Here is a 22807-nt window from a genome sequence, read left to right on the forward strand (position 1 = left end):
TATAAAGTTCAATTTATATATATATAAATTGAAAATAGAAAGCATTCATCTTCACTTCATATGGGAAACTAATTCCACATCAATCATACTTGGCTGGCTGCCGAACGAGTACTCTGCTCCTCTTGCTGAGGTGATGAACACATGGATCATGTCAGGAATGTCATATTACTTTATAATGATGGATGGATGGCACAAAGCTTAAGAATATGATCAGAATCAAGTTAAACAGAGTTCTTCCTGGAAATTCTTAAATTCTTAAATTGAACTGGAGGTGAAGTCTTCTTGCCTCCTAATCATTGGGGGATCTAATTGATTAAGAGAATCAGCACTCTTGTAGCGATTCTTCAAAGTCGTGTGCAATAAGAGATGATAAAATTAATACTGGTTGCTACACACTTAGCAATAAGATACAACGAGAGAAATATGTGGAGGTAATGTGAGATGGATTCTGGAGAGAGTGATAAAGGAAAAACTAAAAACTAAAAAAACGATAAGAAACAAATGAGAAGAGAAAAGGGAAGGAGAGAACGAGAAGGAGAGAGGGGGGAAAGAGCAAGAAAGACTGAGATCTAGAGCTCAGCTTTATTCCTGGATATCCCAGTTATGTAAAATGAGATATTCCTTTTTTAAAATTAAATTAGTTTCTGTTATTTGTAAACAGAAATTATACTAAGTACTAGTAAAAGGATTAGTGTTAGATGAATTAGGTGAACAGCTATCTCATTAAAAGATAAGCCCATCATGGCCTACATGGGTTACCCTAAATAAGAACTAGACAAATCTTTATTTGATATTTGATCTGAAAAGAAATATAAAGTGTTTCTAGAACACATTTTCTTCTCACTATCACAAAAATCTATTGCCTTTATTTAGTATAGAATGCCTAAATACGTCCTCATCACTGAATACCTTTGAAAACTCAGATAATCTCTATCTTAAAGTTGTTTTTCTTTTAAACGGGGAAAAAGTAAGACAATAATGAAATGTCACGACTACACGTAATTTAAAAACCATCTGTTATATTTTGCCCAAAATACTTGGTATATTAACATATTTTCTTGAATAAAAGATTTTAGGGTAAAATGGCAATAGATTTTCATCAGGAGTTTAAATATGTTTGTCTATTCTGATTTTATTAAGATTTATGTTAATTAAAGGAAAACATATAATGTCTTAGATATGTGATATTTGAGAAAATAACTTAAAATATTATTTCAATATAAGCAATATATATTCATTGTTCAAAAATTTCAAACAGCATAGAAAGTTATAATTTTTTTTTTTAATCCTTCCTACATTCCCAATTTAACTCTATCACTTTTTAAAGTTAAGATTGTTGATAGATTGATAGATAAAGTCAAAGTGCCTTTAGGGAAAAAAATGTAAACTAGTCAAATGTTTTCATACACTATACGCTGTCCCACACCTTGCTTTTTTTTTTTTTTTTTTTTTTTTTTACCTAAAGTATATTTTATAAATCTGTGATGTGACCTGAAATTTCATAAAATGAACCAGAAAGCTTTATCTGGGTCAACAGCACAACAAACAAGCTGGGATTGCCTGTGGAGTGGAGGACCTTCTCACAAACGGAGGAGCTAAACCCAATCCACATACCATGAAACCAGTGCTGTTGTTGTTGTTGTTTTCTTGTTTTCTGTTTGGAAGTAAGGGCCGTTTTTGAAGTCAGTCTCCTACAGGCTCCCAAAGTGATTGGCAGATGACTCCCCAGATGACTCTAGTAAAAACTTAGCATATAAACAAGCAGCCTACTTATTCCCTCATTAATGGAGATCGCTTTCATGGTTATACTATAAGGAGAAAACAACAGCGCGGCAGTATGCCTGTCCCGGAACACTGACTATATTATTTTTACTGAAAATATTCTACCAAGAAAATGAAAATAGTAATAAATTATGAATTTAAGTAGTAGATCTGATAGTATTATTATATTATGTTTTATTTTTCTCACATGTTTTGTGATTATTTTGCCATCAGAGTTTTAAAAATACTCTATTTAGTTAGATAAAAGATTGGCTCATCAAGTATTTACTGAATCCAAATCATTACCGTATTATGGAAAATGTAACAGAAATATGAAATAAGCCCTTTCAGGGAAACTGTTATATTTTCTTTGACAATGAACTGAACAAAAGTTGTAATATCAGAATAACTTTTTTGCAATGGATTTTATTTATAGACTTAAATGTGTAAAACAAATTTTGTCAATATCTTCTTTGTTTATTTTTGGTTGTTATAACAGAGTACCACAAACTGGGTAGTTTACAAGGAACAGAAATTCATTTGGCTCATGGTTCTGGAGATTGGGAAATTCAAGAGCATGACACCAGCATCTGGGAGGGCCTTCATGTTGAACATCCCATGGCTAAAGGTGGAAGGGGAAGAGAGGGTGAGAGCAAGAGTGTTAAGAGGTGGTAGAATTTGCTTTTATAATAAACTCAATCACACAATAATGACATTAATCCATTCATGAGGGCAGAGCCTTCATGAACTAATAATCACATATTATTAGGCCCTACCACCCAACACTGTTCCATTGGGGATAAAGTGTTCAACACATAAACTTTGGGGGACATATTCGAACCACAGCAAATATTAACACACTGATGATAATTTTCCATTCAAAATACTAATTATTTTATTTATTTATTTTTATTTTATTTATTTTATTTCAATAGTTTTGAGGATACCAGTGGTTTCTGGTCACATGGATGAATTTCACAGTGGTGAAGTCTGAGATTTTAGTGCACCTGTCACCAGTGTAGCATACATTGTTCCTAATATGTATTTTTTAATTCCACACTCTCTTCCATCCTCACCATTTCTGAGTCTCCAAAGTCCATTTATCACTCTGGGTGGTTTTGGATACCCATAGATTAGCTCCCACTTATAAGTGAAAACATGCATTATTTGTTTTTCAATTCCTGAGTTACTTCACTCAGAATAATGGCCACCAGCTCTATCCAAGTTGCTGCAAGAGACATTATTTCATTCTTTTTTACACTCTTGATAATTTTAACCCACATATTTAAAACATCACTAAGGTCACAATAAGTACCCACACACCACAGTTTAGTAAGCTATAAATAATGCCAAAATAAACATTGATTTCAAAAGGCACCTGTAAAACACATACATCTATCTCTAAAAAAGGTTTAAAAGTCTGTGTTCAGGAAATCAGAGCTATGTAGGATTTTGTTGCAAGTTAGTATAGCTACTCAGGAACCGGGAACTGCCAACAACTCTGATTAAAATGTCAAGTGTTAAATGGATGTAATCAATCTTGATTTTTTTTTCTTCTGCTTGATTTGTGTTTGGCTGAGGGCAATCACTGTGTATATGTCTCTGTGTGTCTTTGTGTGTGCACGTGTGTATGTGTGTGTCTTGACTGCTCTTTATTTTATGCCAGAAAAGAATGAACATTTAATCCTCAAATTCTACACAAATCTCACAAATGTTCACAAAACGAACAAAGAAACTTGCAAATAGGAAAGTTAAGCATTTTTTCCTGTTGCCTGTATTTTTTGAATAAATTTTCTAATCAGTAATGATTTACAGCTCTCATGCAGAGTTACATAAAACCACCTAGAAGACTTTTTTAAAATGCAAAGTCTTTGAAAACGCCTCTCCCCAATCCTGATTCCATAGATAGGAGGTAAGACCTAGATTAATGCATTTTTTAGAAGATATTTAGGTGATTCTAATGCAAGTTACATTGGACTATACTTTAACATAAAGTTTCCTAGAGTGATTAGGTAATTATGACAAGGTAAGTGAAAATGGAGAAAACTGAAGTCAGTGATTTATTTCTTCATTCAACAGATATGTATAGCATTTTGTTGGTCATTAAGGACAAATAAAACAAGGCCCTCAAGGAGTCTACACTCTAATGAATGAACTGCCCGAAACTCTGTCAGTTATTATGGCTTATTAGTTAATCTCTCTGAACATGATATTCAATAATAATGCCTATTTCACTCATTAAAAACTTGAAGGTTATGGAAGATGAATGTTTCCAGAACACTAAAGCAATCTGGCCCCCATATTAACTTTATAAGATCCTTTCATATAAACCTTATTTATGCGATTATGACTAAGTCAGTTATCCCTAAATAACTCTCTATGTACAGACTGAAAAGAATATGGTTGCTTTCATAAAGAGGTTGCATATTAAAATGATATTGAGATAAATACACATACACCAGTTCACATATATCTAAATACACAGATGACTAGGCTCTTCTCTTTGATTTTGTTTATTTTTCATGTTTTAGTCCTCTGTTAAAGTATTATTATCAAAGTAAAGTTGATATGTGCAGTATCTGTGAAAAATTTAAGTTTATTAAGCAGTTCAGGTATATATTTATGTATATGATATATATTATATACATAAATATGTAATATATACATATGTATATGATCTATAATTATGTTATATATGATACATTATATATACTATAATATGTAATATTAGTATATGTTATTATATATGTCCTATAATATATGTACATATATAATGTATACTATATATTTATGAATATAATACATTATATATTAAATTACATAACACAATATATTAGATATAATATATATTCACATATAGATAATTAAAATACTACAAAAAGAAACAGTTAACATCCTATGCAGCTGGGTTACCAACTATTGGAGTAATCAAAATAAAAAATTGAGTCAATAATCACACAAAGATAGATTTGGAGAGTTCGCACTAAAAAATATAGTTGTTGCTATATGCGATTCAAAACACTTTTACCTGTACAAGTATATGCCTATTCAGAGACTACGACTTTTCAGCCAAGTGATACAAAATCAACTCAGCAAATATTTATTGAGTCCCAATATTTATTGTACTGTGAAAGTCATAATAGACATATAAAACAAGGCTTTTCTCTCAGGAAAATGATAATAATTCTTTATGACACAGTTAACATGCATATGCAAAGAGATGATAAATGAAACCATGAAACTAGGTGAAATCAACCAGGAAGAAAATGTGGATCCCATATTTTAGGAATAGGCAAAAGAAGAAGAATTAATGACAAAAAGCAATAGGTGCCCACTACATAGCTCAGTTGTAGCGTGTGTATTATACTGATTTCCTTTTGTCTGACTTCTCAGTTACATTCTCAGCAATGCTGGCAGGACATTTTGTTATTAGTAACATCATTTATTGAGTGCTTTCCATATGCCAGGTTCTGTTCTAAATGCTTCACATACACTAATTAATTAATTTGTTTTTCATTAAAAATACATGAATTGGGCACTATTATTACTCTTATTTTCTCTGTGGGAAAACTGGTTCAAAGAGATATTAAGTAGTTTACCCAATGTCAAAGTTAGTGAATTCTAGAGTTGGCCTGTTGATCCAGGCAGTCTGACACAGGCGTCTATGCCGTGAACTACTTCACTGTACAGCCTCCCATCATATTCGGATTTGTATGCTCCAGTGCCCAACATTATGCCTTACATATAGTAGTTATGCAATAGATAGTTACTTGATGGTAAAGAGCAAATGAATAAATTGAGTTTTGAGAAATTAAGGAAAGACTACTGTCATAGAAGCCAATGAAGGAGTAGAAACATTCAAAAAATACACATATGTTGATGATACATTGAACTATTGTAAATCTGAAATAAGAATGGCAATTGTATATTTGGAAAATGATGCTTACCTTAATTAAAACAGACTAAAGAAAATGTAAAATGACAATATAATTACCATTACCCAACTCTAGTAAATTTATATTTAAAACATTTTCTACTTCAATCATTCTAGGCAGCTTGGAGTGGTTTGGGGCAGTCGTAGTCACTGGTACAAGCTGAGTGTCCTCGTGAAATTAGAATTTAAGCAAAAATATCTTTAAGGAAAACTTTTTGGGACAGATGTGCACTGGTTACTTTTTAACTTCTTGTATATTGTTATTATGAACATTTCCTATTAATGCTAATAATGACATTTCCTCATCCATTTATTATAAAGACATTTACTTAGCATCTAATATTTATGAGGCACTGTGCAGATCATGTGTGTCTGGTCAAATGCTGTAAGCACTATCTTTACAATCTACAAAAGTATTTCACATATGTACTCTGCTTTTATTAATGTGACAACTATTTGAGAAGAACTTTGTTCTTCCAGTTTTCTTTGTTCCTTCAAGAAACTATTAGTTATTGTTTTCTTTACAAACCAGATTATCCTTTTGTATTGTGAGAAAGCATGATTTCCTTCTCTTTGCAACCCTTCCAACACACACACACAAACACACACACAATCATTCCTAGCAAAGTTTCTACAAGTAGTAAGTAGCTAATATTATACTTTAAAAAAAAAGTCCACAGTGCTTATAATGGCCTAAAAATGACTATGTAAATCTGGCCCTTTCCTATCCCTCCATCTTGTTCTCTATGCTCTTTTGCTCACTGTATTCCAGTATAGTCATCTTTTTTGTTATTTATCTACACATTTAGTCATTTATTATAGACATTTACTATCTACCATTTGCCAAGTATTAGTAAAACAGTAGTGAATAAAGCTTGTAAAATTGTGCCCTCATTGAGCTAACACTTTATTATAGGAAGGCAGACAATAAACAAATATATAATATGTCAGGTGGTGATAAATGCTAAAAGGAAAGCAATGGTATTTTATATAGGAAGGCCAGGAGATACATCTCCAAGCAGGTGAGAGGTGTGTAGAGGCATGAATGCAGTTAGAAGGAAAGTCATCTGGTGGGAAATGGCAGTAAAATGTAAAAACTCTAAGGTAGCAACATGCTTGATGTACTTCAGGAATAGAATTGAGGTCAGAAAAGTAGTGAAGATGAGGGCGAGGTCACAGAGGGATTTGAAAAAGAGAGGAATTATGCACAGCTGCAACGTGTTAGTCTGTGCCATAGTAGCGGGGGGTTACCATTTACTGAGAAGAGTAATTAAAAAGTACAGTTTTAGAGGGGAGAACTCACGAGTTCATTTGCGTACATGTCAAGTTTGAGATGCCTACTAGACATGTTAGGTAGAAATATTAAATCAGAGTTGAATAAAAGTCTGGATTTCAGGGGATAGATAGGGCTAAAGATAAAAATGTGTCTTAATGTCTTATTTTATTTTATCTAGTGTTTGACTTTAAATACCGTCTATATCAATATATTTATTTAAATAAATATATGTGTCTAAAGTCACATACTAGATGAAATGAAATAAGAAGTGAATGTGGACAGAAAAGGAAGAAGTTCTAATAGTTCAGGACTAAAGCACTCCAATATTTAGGAATCAGAAAAATAAAAAAGAATGACCAGTCGGTTAGGTAGAAAGATAGCTGAGAACGTTCATGAGGCCAAAGGAGACAAATATTTCTGGAAGAGAGGGATCAACCTGGTTAAATGTGGCTGAATGGTTAAATAAGATAAAGACCAAAAGGTGACTCTTAGATTAGGCAACATGGAAGTAGGCAACAAGCAGTATTTTCAGAAAAATGGAGAGCGCAAAAGCCTGATTGGAATGCAGTCAATGAGAATATTCAAGAAAAACAAAGACAGCATATATGGACAATTATTTCTAGGTATTTTGCTGTAAGGAAAGCAGAGAAATGTTGTGGCAGCTAGCTAGAAAGTGATGTGAAGTCAAGGAAGTGTTTTTAATGATGACAGAAATTATAGCTTGTTGGTATTCTGATGCAAATGATTCAGTAGAAAAGAAAAACAACCATGATGAATCTGCAGAGAAAAGAGACAACTATAGGAGCCATGTTATATGTGCAAGTAAAGTGAGTTACAATCTGGAGAATAAGAGAAGTAGTTAGTCTACAGTAGAAGCATCAATGGTTGATCCAACAGGAAGAAAGGCATTGTGTATAGGTAGAGATGTTAGAAGGTATAACTGATGGTAGAGGAATGTGGAATTCTATTATTTTCTAATTGTTTCTATTTTCTTAGAAAAATAGAAAGGGAGGGCGGATCACATGGTCAGGAGATCGAGACCATCCTGGCTAACATGGTGAAACCCCATCTCTACTAAAAATACAAAAAATTAGCCAGGCGTGGTGGCAGGCGCCTGTAGTCCCAGCTACTTGGGAGGCTGAGGCAGGAGATTGGCGTGAACCCGGGAGGTGGAGCTTGCAGTGAGCCAAGATCCTGCCACTGCACTCCAGCCTGGGTGAAAGAGCGAGACTCTGTCTCAAAAAAAAAAAAAAAAAAAAAAAAAAAGGAAAGGAAAAAAAAGAAAAATAGAAAGGGAGATGTATGGTAGATGCACCTGACAACAATAACTTTAGCATACCCTCGCTGGCAGACACAACTGACAGCAATAATTTAACATAAGAAATGAGGGTTGCCACATGGAAGCTGCTAGAGGGAGGGGTGTTTAGTGAAAATGCTATATAAATGACATATCTTCTGCAGGTGCTGGTGGTTCTACTGTCCCGCCCACAGCCACTGGACCATCCCTGTATATAAGTTCCCAATAAACTCCATGTCTTGTTCACTGGCTCTGGGTCTCTTCTCTGGCCTTTCAAACCTGGTGCCATCCCTACTGAAGTTAATAGGGGCTTGGCACAACAGAAGGTCATCAGTGAAAAATGAAAAGGGCAAAAGAGATGTAAAATTCTCACCTTGTAGGGAAGTGGAAGAATGGATTAACTAGCAAATGAAGTAGAATTGCTGGGCATCTTTAATTTCCTACTTTATCGGAATGGACATCGACATAAAAGCAAGTTCAGACAAAATGTGCGTCCGTGTGTGTGTGTGTGTGTGTGTGTGTGTGTGTGTTTGTGTGTTCCCATCACTTTCAGGTGCTCTCTTGCAGGTTGGCATAGAGTTGGTGAAGCTGAATATAGCAAGGATTAAAGTTTTACTAGGTGAACACAATGAAAGGTGAGGGGGATAGGTACTGAGGGTGTTTGCAAATTGGTGACTGTCCTGTGAGACACTAGCTGTTATAATAGATAATCACTGAAAAATCATTGGTTTAATACAATAGAAATTTCTTTCTCATTCATGTGAAGTCCACAACAGGTGTCCTTTGTCAGTGGAAACCGTCCTTTGCGGGACTATAAATCTATGAGAGCAGAGACTTTTTCAGGTTTTAACACTATTCTAATCCCAAATCCTCTAAAAGCACCCTGAAAATAGAAGGTTCTCAATAAGCATGTGAAATTCTAACTACAGATAATTTTCGATTTAAGTAAACCACAAGAGGACAGTCTTGATTTACAAAAATAGGAAATTACAGCATCAACTTTTGCTTTACAACAGAATTTGACCACATGATTTTTTATTCTAAACTTTCCACTGGGTACCTAAGCATTTAGATGTGAAGGTTTATGTATATATTACAACAATATATGGTACTAAGCAATATATATGAAAACATCTCAAAACCACAGTTCCTATAGCTGGATCACAAGGCTCATTTTCTGAATATTGAGAGGAGTCAGAAGAGTCAGAAGTGGAAAATAAAAAGTTTTGTATATTATCTGGCACATAACTGAACATGAGAAATTCATTGTAATTTTAAGTTTGCAAAAATAAAATTACAAATTAAAGAAAAACTATTTGTAAACAAGAAGTGGTATTCGCTCTTGAAGCAATTATCAATTGCTAAATATAAAACCATTTTGAATATTAAAGCCTGCCAGATATGAGACAGTAAGGGTTAAACATCCTTTTTCTAAAAATTCTTGGCATCAGAAGTGTTTCAGATTTCAGATTTTTTTTTTACGATTTTGGAATATTTTCATATACGTGGTTAGATATCTTGGTGATATGACACAAGTCTAAATATAAAATTTATTGATGTTTCATATATACCTTACACACATAGCCTGAAAGTAATTTTATATAATACTGTATAATACTGTAAATAATTTTGTGCATGAAACAAAGTTTTGCCTGCATTTTGACTGTGACCTGTCATATGAGGAAAGGTGTGAAATTGTCCACTTGTGGCATCACATTGGCACTCAAAAAGTTTTGGATTTTCGAACATTTTGGATTTCGAATTTTTGGATTAGGAATGTTCGACCTTTACTTAGGGGAGAGTGAATATAGGGTTGTTGGAAAGATAACACATACTCCTTGTGCCAGACCCTAATTTTTAATCAAGATTTTATCACTTTGCTTACAAGAAGGAACATGCCTAGAGCTCTTTGGCAATCCAATTACTTATGTTTTATAACAGGATGGCAAAGCTTTTGATTATCTTTTCTCAGAAGAAGGGCAAAGATATTCAAAGAATCAGATTAATTGACCGTTTTAGTTTTCCTGTTTAAAGTCCAGGTGATCTCACACAGATTAATATGGTATTTATTTCATTGAGGTTTGAAAAATTATATATATCAGATAGGTTTATTTAAGTGCGAGTAACAGAAGCAGAAACATCAAAAGTATGGGGGAGATAAATAATTATTTTAAAGCATATGCAGATAGTACGGACTTGAATGGAAACCAGACCTTCTAAGAAACAAAAACCGTAGTAGCTTTTAGGACCTAGGACCTAGGTAGCAGTAACACAGTAACTCCTTTTTAATTTTTTTATTTCTATTTTTCTAAACTTCTTTGAGTTTAAACTATAAGTGCACTTATATTTTATGGAATTAATGTGGTCACATGTTACTCTGCTTTAACAACTACCCTTCATTACTGAAATATTTGAGTGTATTACTTTAACTTATTCTAAAAAGCTTATTGCTCATTTCATATGCATCTAACTTATTCTGAAGAGTTTATTGCTCATTTCATATGCATCTTTATCACTAGATTGTTGTCATGTAAAAATATGGATGTTTGATCAGCCGGATGCCTACCATGAATACTATGTAATGAGGCAGAGTGACAGCAGGTGAGCTACCAGGAAAAGACCTAAAGCAGAAAGCTATAGAACAATGCTAATTTAAGGCAGTGAAAAAGACAACATTTGGAATGCCTTGCGGGGAATGTGTCAGGGGATTTGAGTAGTTCCTTATTTCTGTAACATCAGAGTCTAAGTTGGAAAAAGCCTATCTGTCCAAAATATGCATAAGTAGTTGCTTTTCTTTGAGTATCATCTAATCACTCTAGGAATTTTGAAATGGTACAAAAATCATTGCCAGGAATACTTTTTTCCCATGCAGAAGAACAAGTAGCCACATGACACTGCATTCTGTTTTCATAATCAAGCAACACACTTTCCATGCTACCCAATGCCATCACAAAGCAGATTGGCTTATACTCTAATTATAGTTTTGCGCACTTTCAGCACATATGCTAGGTCTCGGGCAAAATATTGCATATGCTGTTATAGGGAAGGTTTGCTGAACTGGATCATTAACTGTATTCTCAGTTACAGCATTATCAGCCTCAAGTTTCATCTCTTACATTGAAAGTGTTTATATTCATTTGTATGCTGTTTCATTTGCTTGATTGTTTTAAAATAAAAGATTGATGTGGATGACTAATTTAATATTTTCCTTAAGACATTCTGTTGGATTCCAGCTGAAGATTGAATTTGATAAATGTACATTAAGAATCCTGCTAAAGAATGGCAACATTTTGCAAAAACTTATCTGATAGAGTCTGAACCCTAAGCAACAGATACAGGAGACAGTTACCTCCTATTCACTGTACGTTCTTAGAGATTTCATCTGCATGATATTTACCAGGCTCACCGTGTAATAGAAACTTGTAGCAAACCAGTAAGTATTCAAAAAGATATATCCATTGTAATACAATAAATGATTTTTGAGTAGGACAAGCTGAATAGCTGAAATCACATATTTGCTATTAATAAATTATTTAGTTTCTCCAGAAGTTTCATTTTCAAAATTATAACCGTATAATATATTTCACTTATGTGTTAAATTACATTTGGATATTTAAAGAACTACATTGATATTTGTTGAAAAATAGATATTATTTTGAAAACACACCGAAAAGTGTCTTGTCTTATTTTATTTTGTCTATGAATTTATCCTGCTGAGGAACTATTTTGAAGTAACTCCTAAAATTAAGTTTGGATTCTGTGCTCACATCTCAGATCTAAACAGTTCAGTCTCTATCCCTAGAGAGGTTCAGAAATTATAGACTCTTTCCTATATACTGCCTCTCAACCTGAATTCCATTATAAAAATATATTAATAAACAGGTACTAGAAATAGAAACTAAAGTAACAACACTTCTGTACTTTTACTACAGTATTATTTAATAACTTCCCCTCTCCTATCATGTAAATGCCCTAGGGAAACTATGGGTATAAAGCACATAAAGAAATTGATCTATGTGAACCTGAAGGACAGTGCCATCTTGCTTTCCTCACAGCTGGGCTATTAAAAGCATGGATAACAAAACATAGTTTTTTTTGTACAAATTAAGGTGGGGCAAGTGTAGGTTTGTTACATGTATATACTGTGTACGGTAAAGCCTGCACTTTTAGTGTAATCCATTTGATGTGATTTTATGCAGTTTTTGAAAAACAGCATCAATGACATGCTCCATTATATGATTTGATGCTCCTATAATGTACTCATGCAATAAATATGTTTCTAAGGTCACTACTATGGGGAAATCATTCTTTATCTTGCTCAAGTGCTTCATTTAACTGACTAATGAGAGGCACGTATCCTGATACATTTCCAATTTTTGAGTGAGCAGACAATCAATAATAGTAACAAAAACCATACACATTGAAGATACTAGACATCATGTATTAAATATTTGTATATAGGTCAAATTTATATGCGACACACTCAATTGATTCGGATTTGGATTTGAAGTAACACAGAGAGTAACAATTGGGGTGAAAGCTGAAATAACAAATTATCAAATAATTGAATCAATAATCAAAATAGATAAATAAAACCAATCATAATCAGATTATTTTAACCTTCTTAGTGAGTTGTAAATATGCCAGCTGATCATTTATTTAATTCTATAGTAATTGACCTCTATAGATACAGTACCCATTCTTTTTCCACAACTCTGTAATCTCCCCTTTATTCCCTAACATAATGTTCCACAAACAGATTGTCTGCATAGATTTTGTGATCATAGACTCAAGACACACTCAGAGAATCATGAAACAAGGAATTCCAAAATTTGTTCATCTCAAAGTAGTGGTGTGCCGATAAATGTTTAACCAAATAGCTTTCCATAAATATAAAGACTTGACTTGTAGTGTTTTCTAATTTCTGTGATATCAATACTCCCTTCATTGTTGATTGCGTGCTACCAATATTACAGTGATCACTGGGCACAGAGTTGGCAGAGGTGCGTGCAGTTGGATCTCATGAGTCAGTGTCCTGACTCTAACACACCATTGGACCAAAGTGATCACCATTTAATCTAGGTGGTACTTAAATGATGGCAGCAAACAGCGGTGGCTTGGCAGCTGGTTAAACTGTTGAGCCATCTTTGAAATTGTGTTCTTTCTACGTAACTGAGCTCATTTCGCAACCTAAAATAATTTCATTTTACATTTCTGAAGATGAAATTTAACTGATTTTTTTTAGATTCAGGTTTCCAGCCTTTGAAAAACATTAAGTGATTTTTTAGTATTCCTTTTCAATATTACCAACTGAACCTGCTTTTGTTTTTCTTTAAAGACTGTATAGTACTTTCTATCTCACATGACAAATCATGTTAGTTTGACTTGATTTAGTAACTTTGTTCAAGTTTACTAGTTCTCACATCATTCACTAGCACTTTTATCAACTGCAAGAGCAGAAAACAAGTAATTTCAGTTTATTTCAATATTTGGTTAATCATTGGCTACATAGTGATACATTGATACAAATATATTGGCTATATGTTGGTTTCTGTTCTTTGAAATCTAGATTTTTTTTCCCTTTCCTTTTCTTCTTTTAATTTTTCTTTACTCCTTTTGCTTTACATGCCTGTCTCTATAACTGAGTGTCTCTCAAAAAATGTTGATAACAATTTTTCTAGTAACAAATGATATCTCAGCTTCACGTACTAAGATGACACTACTGGCCAGGCAGAGTGGCTCACGCCTGTAATCCCAGAGCTTTGGGAGGCTGAGGCAGGCAGATCACCTAATGTCGGGAGTTTGAGACCAGCCTGACCAACACAGAGAAACCCCGTCTCTACTAAAAATACAAAATTAGCCGCGTGTGGTGGGGTCTGTCTGTAATCCCAGCTACTCAGGAGGCTGAAGCAGTAGAATCCTGCCATTGCACTCCAGCCATTGCACTCCAGCCTGGGCAACAAGAGCGAAACTTCACCTAACAAAAAAAAAAAAAAAAAAAGACACTACTGACCCATAACAGTATCAGTGGTGATAAGCACAGAATTCAAAATCAGAGAGGCCAACATTCAAATATCCTGGTAACTGAGGGTATTTGGGCACATTTCTTCAATTCTTTGAACCCTGTAAAATATAAAAAATGCATACTTTTTGAGGTTGTTGTAAGAATGAAAGAGTGTATGTATTATTCCACCTACATTGTAAGAATTTACAAAATGATAACTACTAGAAGTAGTGATAGTATTAGTAGTAAGGCTAACAATGTATTATACTTAAGTGTTAGAAATAAATGTATGTTATAAGGTTGGTACAAAAGTAATTGTGGTTTTTGCCACTTTTAATGGCAAAATCCGCAATTACTTTTGCACCAACCCAAATACCTTAGCTTTCAAAATATATCACATTTTTCTTTCTCACTTATATGATCTATAGAGACCTGTTTGCTAGAATACTTGTAAGGGTTAAGGGTATACATTCTCTATGCAACCTCATCAACACAAATATTTTATATTGAGGAATTATTAAGGATCTTGAGAATGCTATGCAAGACACTCCTCAATCCTTAAATGTAGTCCAGATTTCGCTTCAGCAGTTAAAATTTTTCAATTCATTACATCATAATTATAGTTCTAATTACACCAAAACATTACATTACTGACTTTCACTGTGTGCTCCCTTAAAATGAGAAAATATCTTTCTATCAGTGTGTGTTCAGTGTGGTTTTCTAATATATATATTTTTAGTGTGTTCTTGGTATCCATATGTACGATTTTGCATGTGCCGCTATGGTGCTATACTAAATTAAGCAGGTCATTTTTGATACCATTTTTGCCTTGCAAATTGTTTTCGGGGACTACCCAAATTAGGCTTGCTTGTGAACTTTTATTATAATTCCAGAGAATTAATAACACATAAAATTTTAAAAATTTAATTAATGTTTTAACTGATAAAATCGTATAAATTTAGAGTATGAAACATGATGTTTTGATACGTGTGTGTTGTGAAATGGCTAAATCAAGTTAATTATATATCAGTTACCTCACATACTTACCTTTTTTGTGGTGAGAACATTTAAACTCTACTCTTCTTGCAAATCAAAACCAGAGTGAGATACCAACCAGTAAGAATGGCTATTACTAAAAGTCAAAAAATAAAATGTGCTGCTGAGGTTGGGGAAAAAAGAGAACGGTTATACACTGCTGGTGGAAATATACATTAGTTCAGTCACTGTGGAGAGAAGTTTGGAGATTTCTCAAACAATTTAAAACAGAACTACCATTAGATGCAGCAATCCCATTACTGAGTACATATCCAAAGGAAAAGAAATCATTCTACCAAAAAGACGCTTGCATTTGCATATTTATTGCAGCACTATTCTCAATAGCAAAGATATGGAATCAACCAGGGTGCGTGTCAATGGTGGATTGGTAAAGAATATGTGATACACATATGCCATAAAGTACTATGCAGCCATAAAATAAAATCATGTCTCTTGCTGCAACATGGATGCAGCTGGAGGCCATTATTTTAAGGAAATTAACATAGAAACAGAAAACCAAATGGGGCCTGTTCTCACTTATAAGTGGGAGCTGGAGCTAAATATTGGGTAAACAAGGACACAAAGATTGTAACAATAAACACTGGGGATTCTAAAAGTGGGGACAGGGGAGCAGGGCAAGGGTTAAAAAACGACCTATTGGGTAGTTCACTACATGGGCAATAGGATCATTAGAAGCCTGAACCTCAACATCACACAATATGTCAATGTAACAAACTTACACCTGCACCCTCTGAATCTAAAATTTAAAAATAAAAAAGAAATCAATTTTAAAGTCTATGCTCTTAAAAATTTTCAAGTATACAATACATAATAACATCTAAAAACCTATCATTTGAATTTTTTAAAAATAATGTCTCAAAAATCCATGCCATTAATAAAATAAGAGAGCCACCTGAAAGGCCTGATTTCCAGTTCACAAACTGCTACAGACCTGTTCCATTCTCACAACACTTTTTTTTTTCTATCCCAAACACATCTTAATGCTCCATTTTTCTGCCCATAAATATATAAATTTGTACCAAGGTTCTATTTTGTGCAAATGCTTACTACATAGTAACATTAAATTTTGCCACTCAGATTTTGAACCTCCTCTTTGAGTTGTTCTTGGCTGAATTTCCTAGTTAAATTGGAGCACTTGGTGACTGAAATTTTGGAATGCCTCCTAGATCAGCTCCAAGTACCCTTAGAATTATGTTCTTGGCATTTGTTCTGATGATTAGTACACACAAATTTGAAATAGACATACAGAATTTTAGCAAAAAGGATACAGCACCAAACAATTAACAATAAAAACATACCTTGCTAAATTTACAAGTAAAATTTATGAAGAATGAAACAAGCATAATTTTACTAAAATCTTTAAGGAATTTGTATTTTAGACATAACGGTGAATATTTCAGATCTAAATATTTATCATATTATTGAAATTAATTGATGGTTGATAAACTCTAGCTCAAGTTATAAAGTTTTTTCAGGACTTACATTAGATTAAAATGCCAAGTTATTAGGAAAAACAAATGCTACATACATAACATATATTAAAATAAACATTGATTAAAAACAAACTTAAAACATACTTTAGATTTAGAAATGCTTATCAGGAGTAATTTTATCACATTTGACACAATGCTTGTTAAGGAATAGTCAAATGCAAAGTTATTTGTAACAGAACGAACTCACAAACTAGAAATATTCATAATCAAAAATAGTTAAGCATTTCTATATATTTGTGATTTGTTTAGTTTTCATACTGCTATTAATTTATAATTTTATTCCGCTGTGGTCAGAAAACATATTTGGTGTGATTTTACTGATTTTGTTAAGATTTGCTTTATGACTCTTCTTGTGATCTGTCCTAAAGAAAGATTGCTGCATACTTGAGAAGAATTTTATTCTGCTGCAGTTGGGTGAGATGTTTTAAATGTCTGTTAGGTCCATGTGGTTTACTGTGTTGCTCAAGTCTTCAATTTTCTTACTGATCTTCAGTCTGGATATTCTGCCCACTATTGAAAGTGGGCTGTGTCTCCCAACAGAGAAAAGTCTAGAAACAGATGCCTTCACTGGTGAATTTTACCAAACTTGTAATAAGAATTAATGACAATCCTTCTCAAATTCTTTGAAAACACTGAAGAGAAAGGAACAGTTCCAAACTCATTATATAAGACCAGCATTACCCTCATACTGAAGCCAAAGACAATGGAACTGCAAGAAAAGAAAACCATAGACAAATATTCCTGACAAATACAGATGCAAAAATCCTGAACAGTATACTAACAAGCCGATTCTAACAGCATGTTAAAAGATTCTCCACCATGACCAAGTAGGATTTATCCCTGTAATGCAGGGAAGATTTGACATATTAAAATTAATCAACATTGGCTGGTCACGGTGGCTCACGCCTGTAATCCCAGCATTTGGGAGATCAAGGCAGGTGGATCACCTGAGATCAGGAGTTTGAGACTAGCCTGGCCAACATAGTGAAACTCCATCTCTACTAAAAATACAAAAATTAGCCAGGCATGATGGTGGGTGCCTGCAATCCCAGCTACATGGGAGACTGAGGCAGGAGAATTGCTTTAACCTGGGAGGTGGAGGTTGCAGTGAGCTGAGATAGTGCCACTGTACTCCAGCCTGGGCAACCGAGTGAGACTCTGTCTCAAAAAATAATAATGTAATATACCATGTTAGCAGAATAAATAATAAAAATAATTTGTTCATCTTACTAGGTGTAGAAAAAGTATTTGCAAAATTCAACATCCTCTCATGTTAAAAATTCTCAACAAACAAGAAATGAGAGAAAATTACCTCAAGAAAATAAAGGTCATACATGAAAAATCCAGAGCTAATGTCATACTCCCTTGTGAAATACTGAAAGTTTTACCTTGATGATCTAGAACAAGTCAAGGTTGCCACTTCTCCCCACTTCTATTCAACAGAGTACTGGAAGTCTGAGCCAGAGCCATTAAGCAAGGAAAAGAAAGAGAAGGTATCCATATAAGAAAGAAAGAAGTAAAATTGTACCTTTTTGCAAATGATCAAATTTTATATATAGAAAACCCTAAAGACTTAGTTTAAAAAGAACCTTTAAAAGTCATAAGTAAATAGAAAAATCAGTTGTGTTTCTATAGAGCAACAATGAACTATTGTAAAAGGAGTTTAGAAAAGCAATCACATTTACAATAGCTACAAAAAGAATGTAATTCTTAGGAATAAACTTAACTAAGGAAGTGAAAGACAAAACTACAAGAAAAACATGGAACAAATTTTTAAAAGATACAAACAAATGGAAAAACATCCTGTACTAATGGATTGGAAAATGTAATATGGTTAAAATGTCTATACTTCCCAAAGTGTTCTGAACATTCAATGCAATCCTTATCAACATTCTAATGGCATTTTTACAGAAATAGAAAAAAGCAGTTTTAAAATTCATATGGGATCACAAAAGGCCAGGAATAACCAAATCAATTTTGAGAAAGAAGAACAAAGCTAGAGGCCTCAAACTTTCTGATTTCAAAATCTATTACAAAGCTACAGTAATAAAAGAAAACAAAAGGATATAATACCGGCATAAAAACAGATATATAGACCAATGGAGCAGAATGGAGAGCCTAGAAAAAAAATACCTACTCAGATGATCGGGTAATCTTTGACAAGGTTTCCAACACTACATGATGGGGGAAGAAGTCTCTTCAACAAATGATATTGGAAAAACTAGATATCAACGTGCAATAGAATAAAATTGGTTCCTTGTCTTACATCATACAAAAATTAACTCAAAATAGATTACAGAACTAAACATAAGCTCTGAAGAAAATAGAAGGGGAAAGGTTCATGACTTTGGTCTTGCCAATGATTTCATGGATATGACACCTTAACACAGGCAACAAAGCCAAAGTATACAAGTGGGATTTCTTCAAACCAAAAAGTTTCTGCACAGCAAGGAAACAATCAGCAAAATAAAAAGGACAACTTATGAAATGTGAGAAAATATTTCCAAATCATATATCTGATGAGTTGTGAATAACCAAAATCTGTGAGGAACTCCTACACCATGATAGAAAAAAAAAAAAAAGAATAAATCAATTTTAAAAAGGGGCAATTAACTTGAATAAATATTTTTTACTCCAAAGAGGACATAAAAATGGCCATCAGGTTTTTTTAAATAAATGTTCTATGTTACCAATCATTAGGAAAATGCAAATCAAAATCACAATGAGTTATCACCTAACTCTTGTTAGAAAGATATTATCAAAAAACAAAAGACAACAAAAGTTATTGATCATGTGGAGAAATCAGAACCCTTGCACATTGATGCTGGGAATGCAATCGGTACAGTCATTATAGAAAAGAGCATGGAGGTTCCTTAAAAAATTAAAAATAGAATTGCCACAGGTTTTAGCAATCCGACTTCTGGGTATTTACCTGAATAATTGAAATCAGAACCTGGAAATGATATTCGCACTCCTAAGTTCATTGTAGCACTATTCAAAGTAGCCAAGATATGGAAACAGCTTAATTGTTCCTTAATAAATGAATGGATAAAGAAAATGGGGTATATACATATAATGGAATGCTATTCAGCCTTTTAAAAGAAATTCTCTAATATGTAACAACATGGATGAACTTTGAGGTCATTATGCTAAGTAAAATAAGTCAGTTAGAGAATTACAAATACTGAATGACTGCGCTTATACAAGGTATCTATATCAATCAGATTCTAATAGAATAGACTCTAATAGTGGAATTGTAGTTCCTGGCAGGGGATAAGGGGAAATGGAAAGTTACTAGTCAATGGATGTAACCAAATAAAAAAGATTGATTACTTGTAAACCACCTAAGTGGGAAGAGTAGATAGTGATAGTCTTTCTTCCCTTTTTGCCAACTCTTTCAAGTGTACCTTGTGATTTATATCAGTAGATAATAATATGTTCTGTAAAGAGATTTTATTTATCAAGTTGAGCTTTGAAAGATGTTTAATAAAGAAGTGTGCCAATTAAATATAGCATATGTTAATAGGGCTTGAAATTTTATTGAACATAATGTTTGAAGGTTTTGCCATGAAAAGATTGAATTTTTATTTTATTTTATTTTATCATAGCAAGAAAACTTAGCATGAAATTTACCCTCTCAAAAGTTTTTAAGTGTAAAATACATCAATATGCACAATGTCGTACAGCAGATTTCCAGAGCTTAGCCATCTTGCTTCATTGAAACTTTATTTCATAGGTAAACTCAGATATGTTATTGTTATGTTTTGAATGGGTATCAGTAGTTGGCTAGTTTGTGTCTTTCTAGGAATTTGTCCATTTCACCTAAATTATCTAATTTGTTGCATTCAATCTTTTCGTGTTGTTTCCCATAATTATTTTATTTCTGCAACATTTTTAATATTGTCCCCTTTTATTCCTGATATTAATGCTTGAGTTTTCTCCTTTTTTTTTTCTTGGTAAGTGAAGATAAAGTTTTGCCAATTTTGTTGGCTTTTCCTGAAAATAAAAAGATTTAGTTTATTCTCTGTATTATTTTTGAATATTTTATTGTGCTTATCTGCACTGTAATATTTGTTACTTACTTTTTTCTGCTAGCATTCAATGTCATTTGCTCTTCTTTTTCTTCCTTAAAGTGGAACATTAACTTACTAATTTTAGATCATTCTTACTTATTAATTAGACATTTACAACTGTAAGTTCCCTTTAAACTCTTCTGTAGCTGCCTCCTATAGGTTTTGATGCATTGTATTTTTATTTTCAATCATTGTTAAGTATTTTCTAATTTCCCTTGTAATTTATTATTCAATCCATTAAGTATTTGGGACTCTGTTGTGTAATTCCATCATATTTGTGATTTTCCAAAATTTACTGGTTTCTAATTACGTTTCATTGTAATCAGGTACATACTCTGTATGATTTCAATGTATTTTTAATTTATTTAGAATTATTTTAGAGTCTACAGTATTGTCTATCCTGGAGAATGTTTCAAGTACACATGAGAAGAATGTGTGTTCTGTTGTTGGGTGGAGCATTATATATTTTAGGCCTACCTGGCACATACTATTGTTCAAGTTTATTTCCTAACTGACCCTCCGTCTAGTTGTTCTGTGCATTTTTAACGTATATCATTAAAGTCTCCAATTATTTCTGTTGATATGTCTACCTCTTCCTTCAGTTACGTCAGTTTATAACTTATGTATTTTGGAGCTGTGTTGTTAAAAGCTCATATGTTTATAATTATTATATCTCACTGATTGACCTCTTTATAATTATTGATTTTGTCTATAGTAACAAATTGTGACTCAATGTCTATTTTGTGTGATATTAGTTTATATATTCTAGTTCCCTGTGGATTACCCTTTGTATGGTATGTTTTTCCATCCTTACTTGCAAACAATTTGTGTCTTTGAAAGTAGAGTATTTTTCTTGTACATGATGAAATGGAAAAGATTCCCTTGTCTCCCTCACAGGGCATACTATAGGGTTGTGGCTTGCTTCTTCAGTGCTCTGCTGCTCAAACCTCTAGTGGAGCATACAAACAGGCAGGCTGTGGGACTCTGACCCCATAGCAGTGTCTAGGGGTGAGTGTTTACAGCTGAAGCCCCAGCGAGCGTCTGTTACAGGGTGCTCTCTTAGTTTGCTGTCTATAGGTGGCTTGTGTTAACCAGCTCAATTAGACCCTCTTCCTTATCACGAGGACAAAGGGATTTCTGTATCCCAGGTTCTCGCCTTGGTGTAACAGAAGAATCAGATCACACCTGGGCTTGGAGAATGAATGCAAGGTTTTATGGAGTGGAAGTAGCTCTCAGCAGATAGGGGAGCCAGAAGTGAGATGGTTTTTCCCTGGAGTTGGGCCAGTCTGTGGCCTGGGCTCCCCTCCCACTGACCCAGCCAAACTCCACATTGTTCTGCTAGTCGGTGGCCTGCTGGCATGTCAGTGTGTGGCCTGCTGTCATGCCAGTGCCTGTTGGTGCATTCCTCTAGACGTCCAGCCGCTGTGCCTTCTTCTGCTGATCTGCTCCTTTCAATGTCCAGCCGTTTGTGTGTCTGCTTGCTAGGGTCTTGGGGCTTTTTATAGGCACAGGATGGGGGTGTAGTGGGCCAGGATGGTCTTGGGAAATGTGACATTCGGGCATGAAAGCAGAAGTGCCTGTCTTCACCTAGGTCCGTGGGGGTGGAGCCCTAGCCATGGACCCGCCCTCCTCTATGTAGCACTTGCCTTCCCGGCTTCCCTATCATTTAAAGAGACTAGGCTCTTCCCTTCCCAGCACTCCCATATTAATAGTATATAGTCAGAACATTGTACTTAAAAAACAAACAAACAAACAAACAAAAAACTCTACTCTGCCAATCCTTCTACCTGGATAACTCCCTTTAGTCTATCTTATAGGGCAAGTTTCTTATCAATGAATTATCTGTGTTTATGTGTCTAGGAATATAAGAGATCATACCATATGAAAGACTGAAACAGATTGACTCTTCACAT

Source organism: Papio anubis, chromosome X (genome assembly GCF_008728515.1).
Source record: "Papio anubis isolate 15944 chromosome X, Panubis1.0, whole genome shotgun sequence".
In the NCBI taxonomy this organism is placed as follows: domain Eukaryota; kingdom Metazoa; phylum Chordata; class Mammalia; order Primates; family Cercopithecidae; genus Papio; species Papio anubis.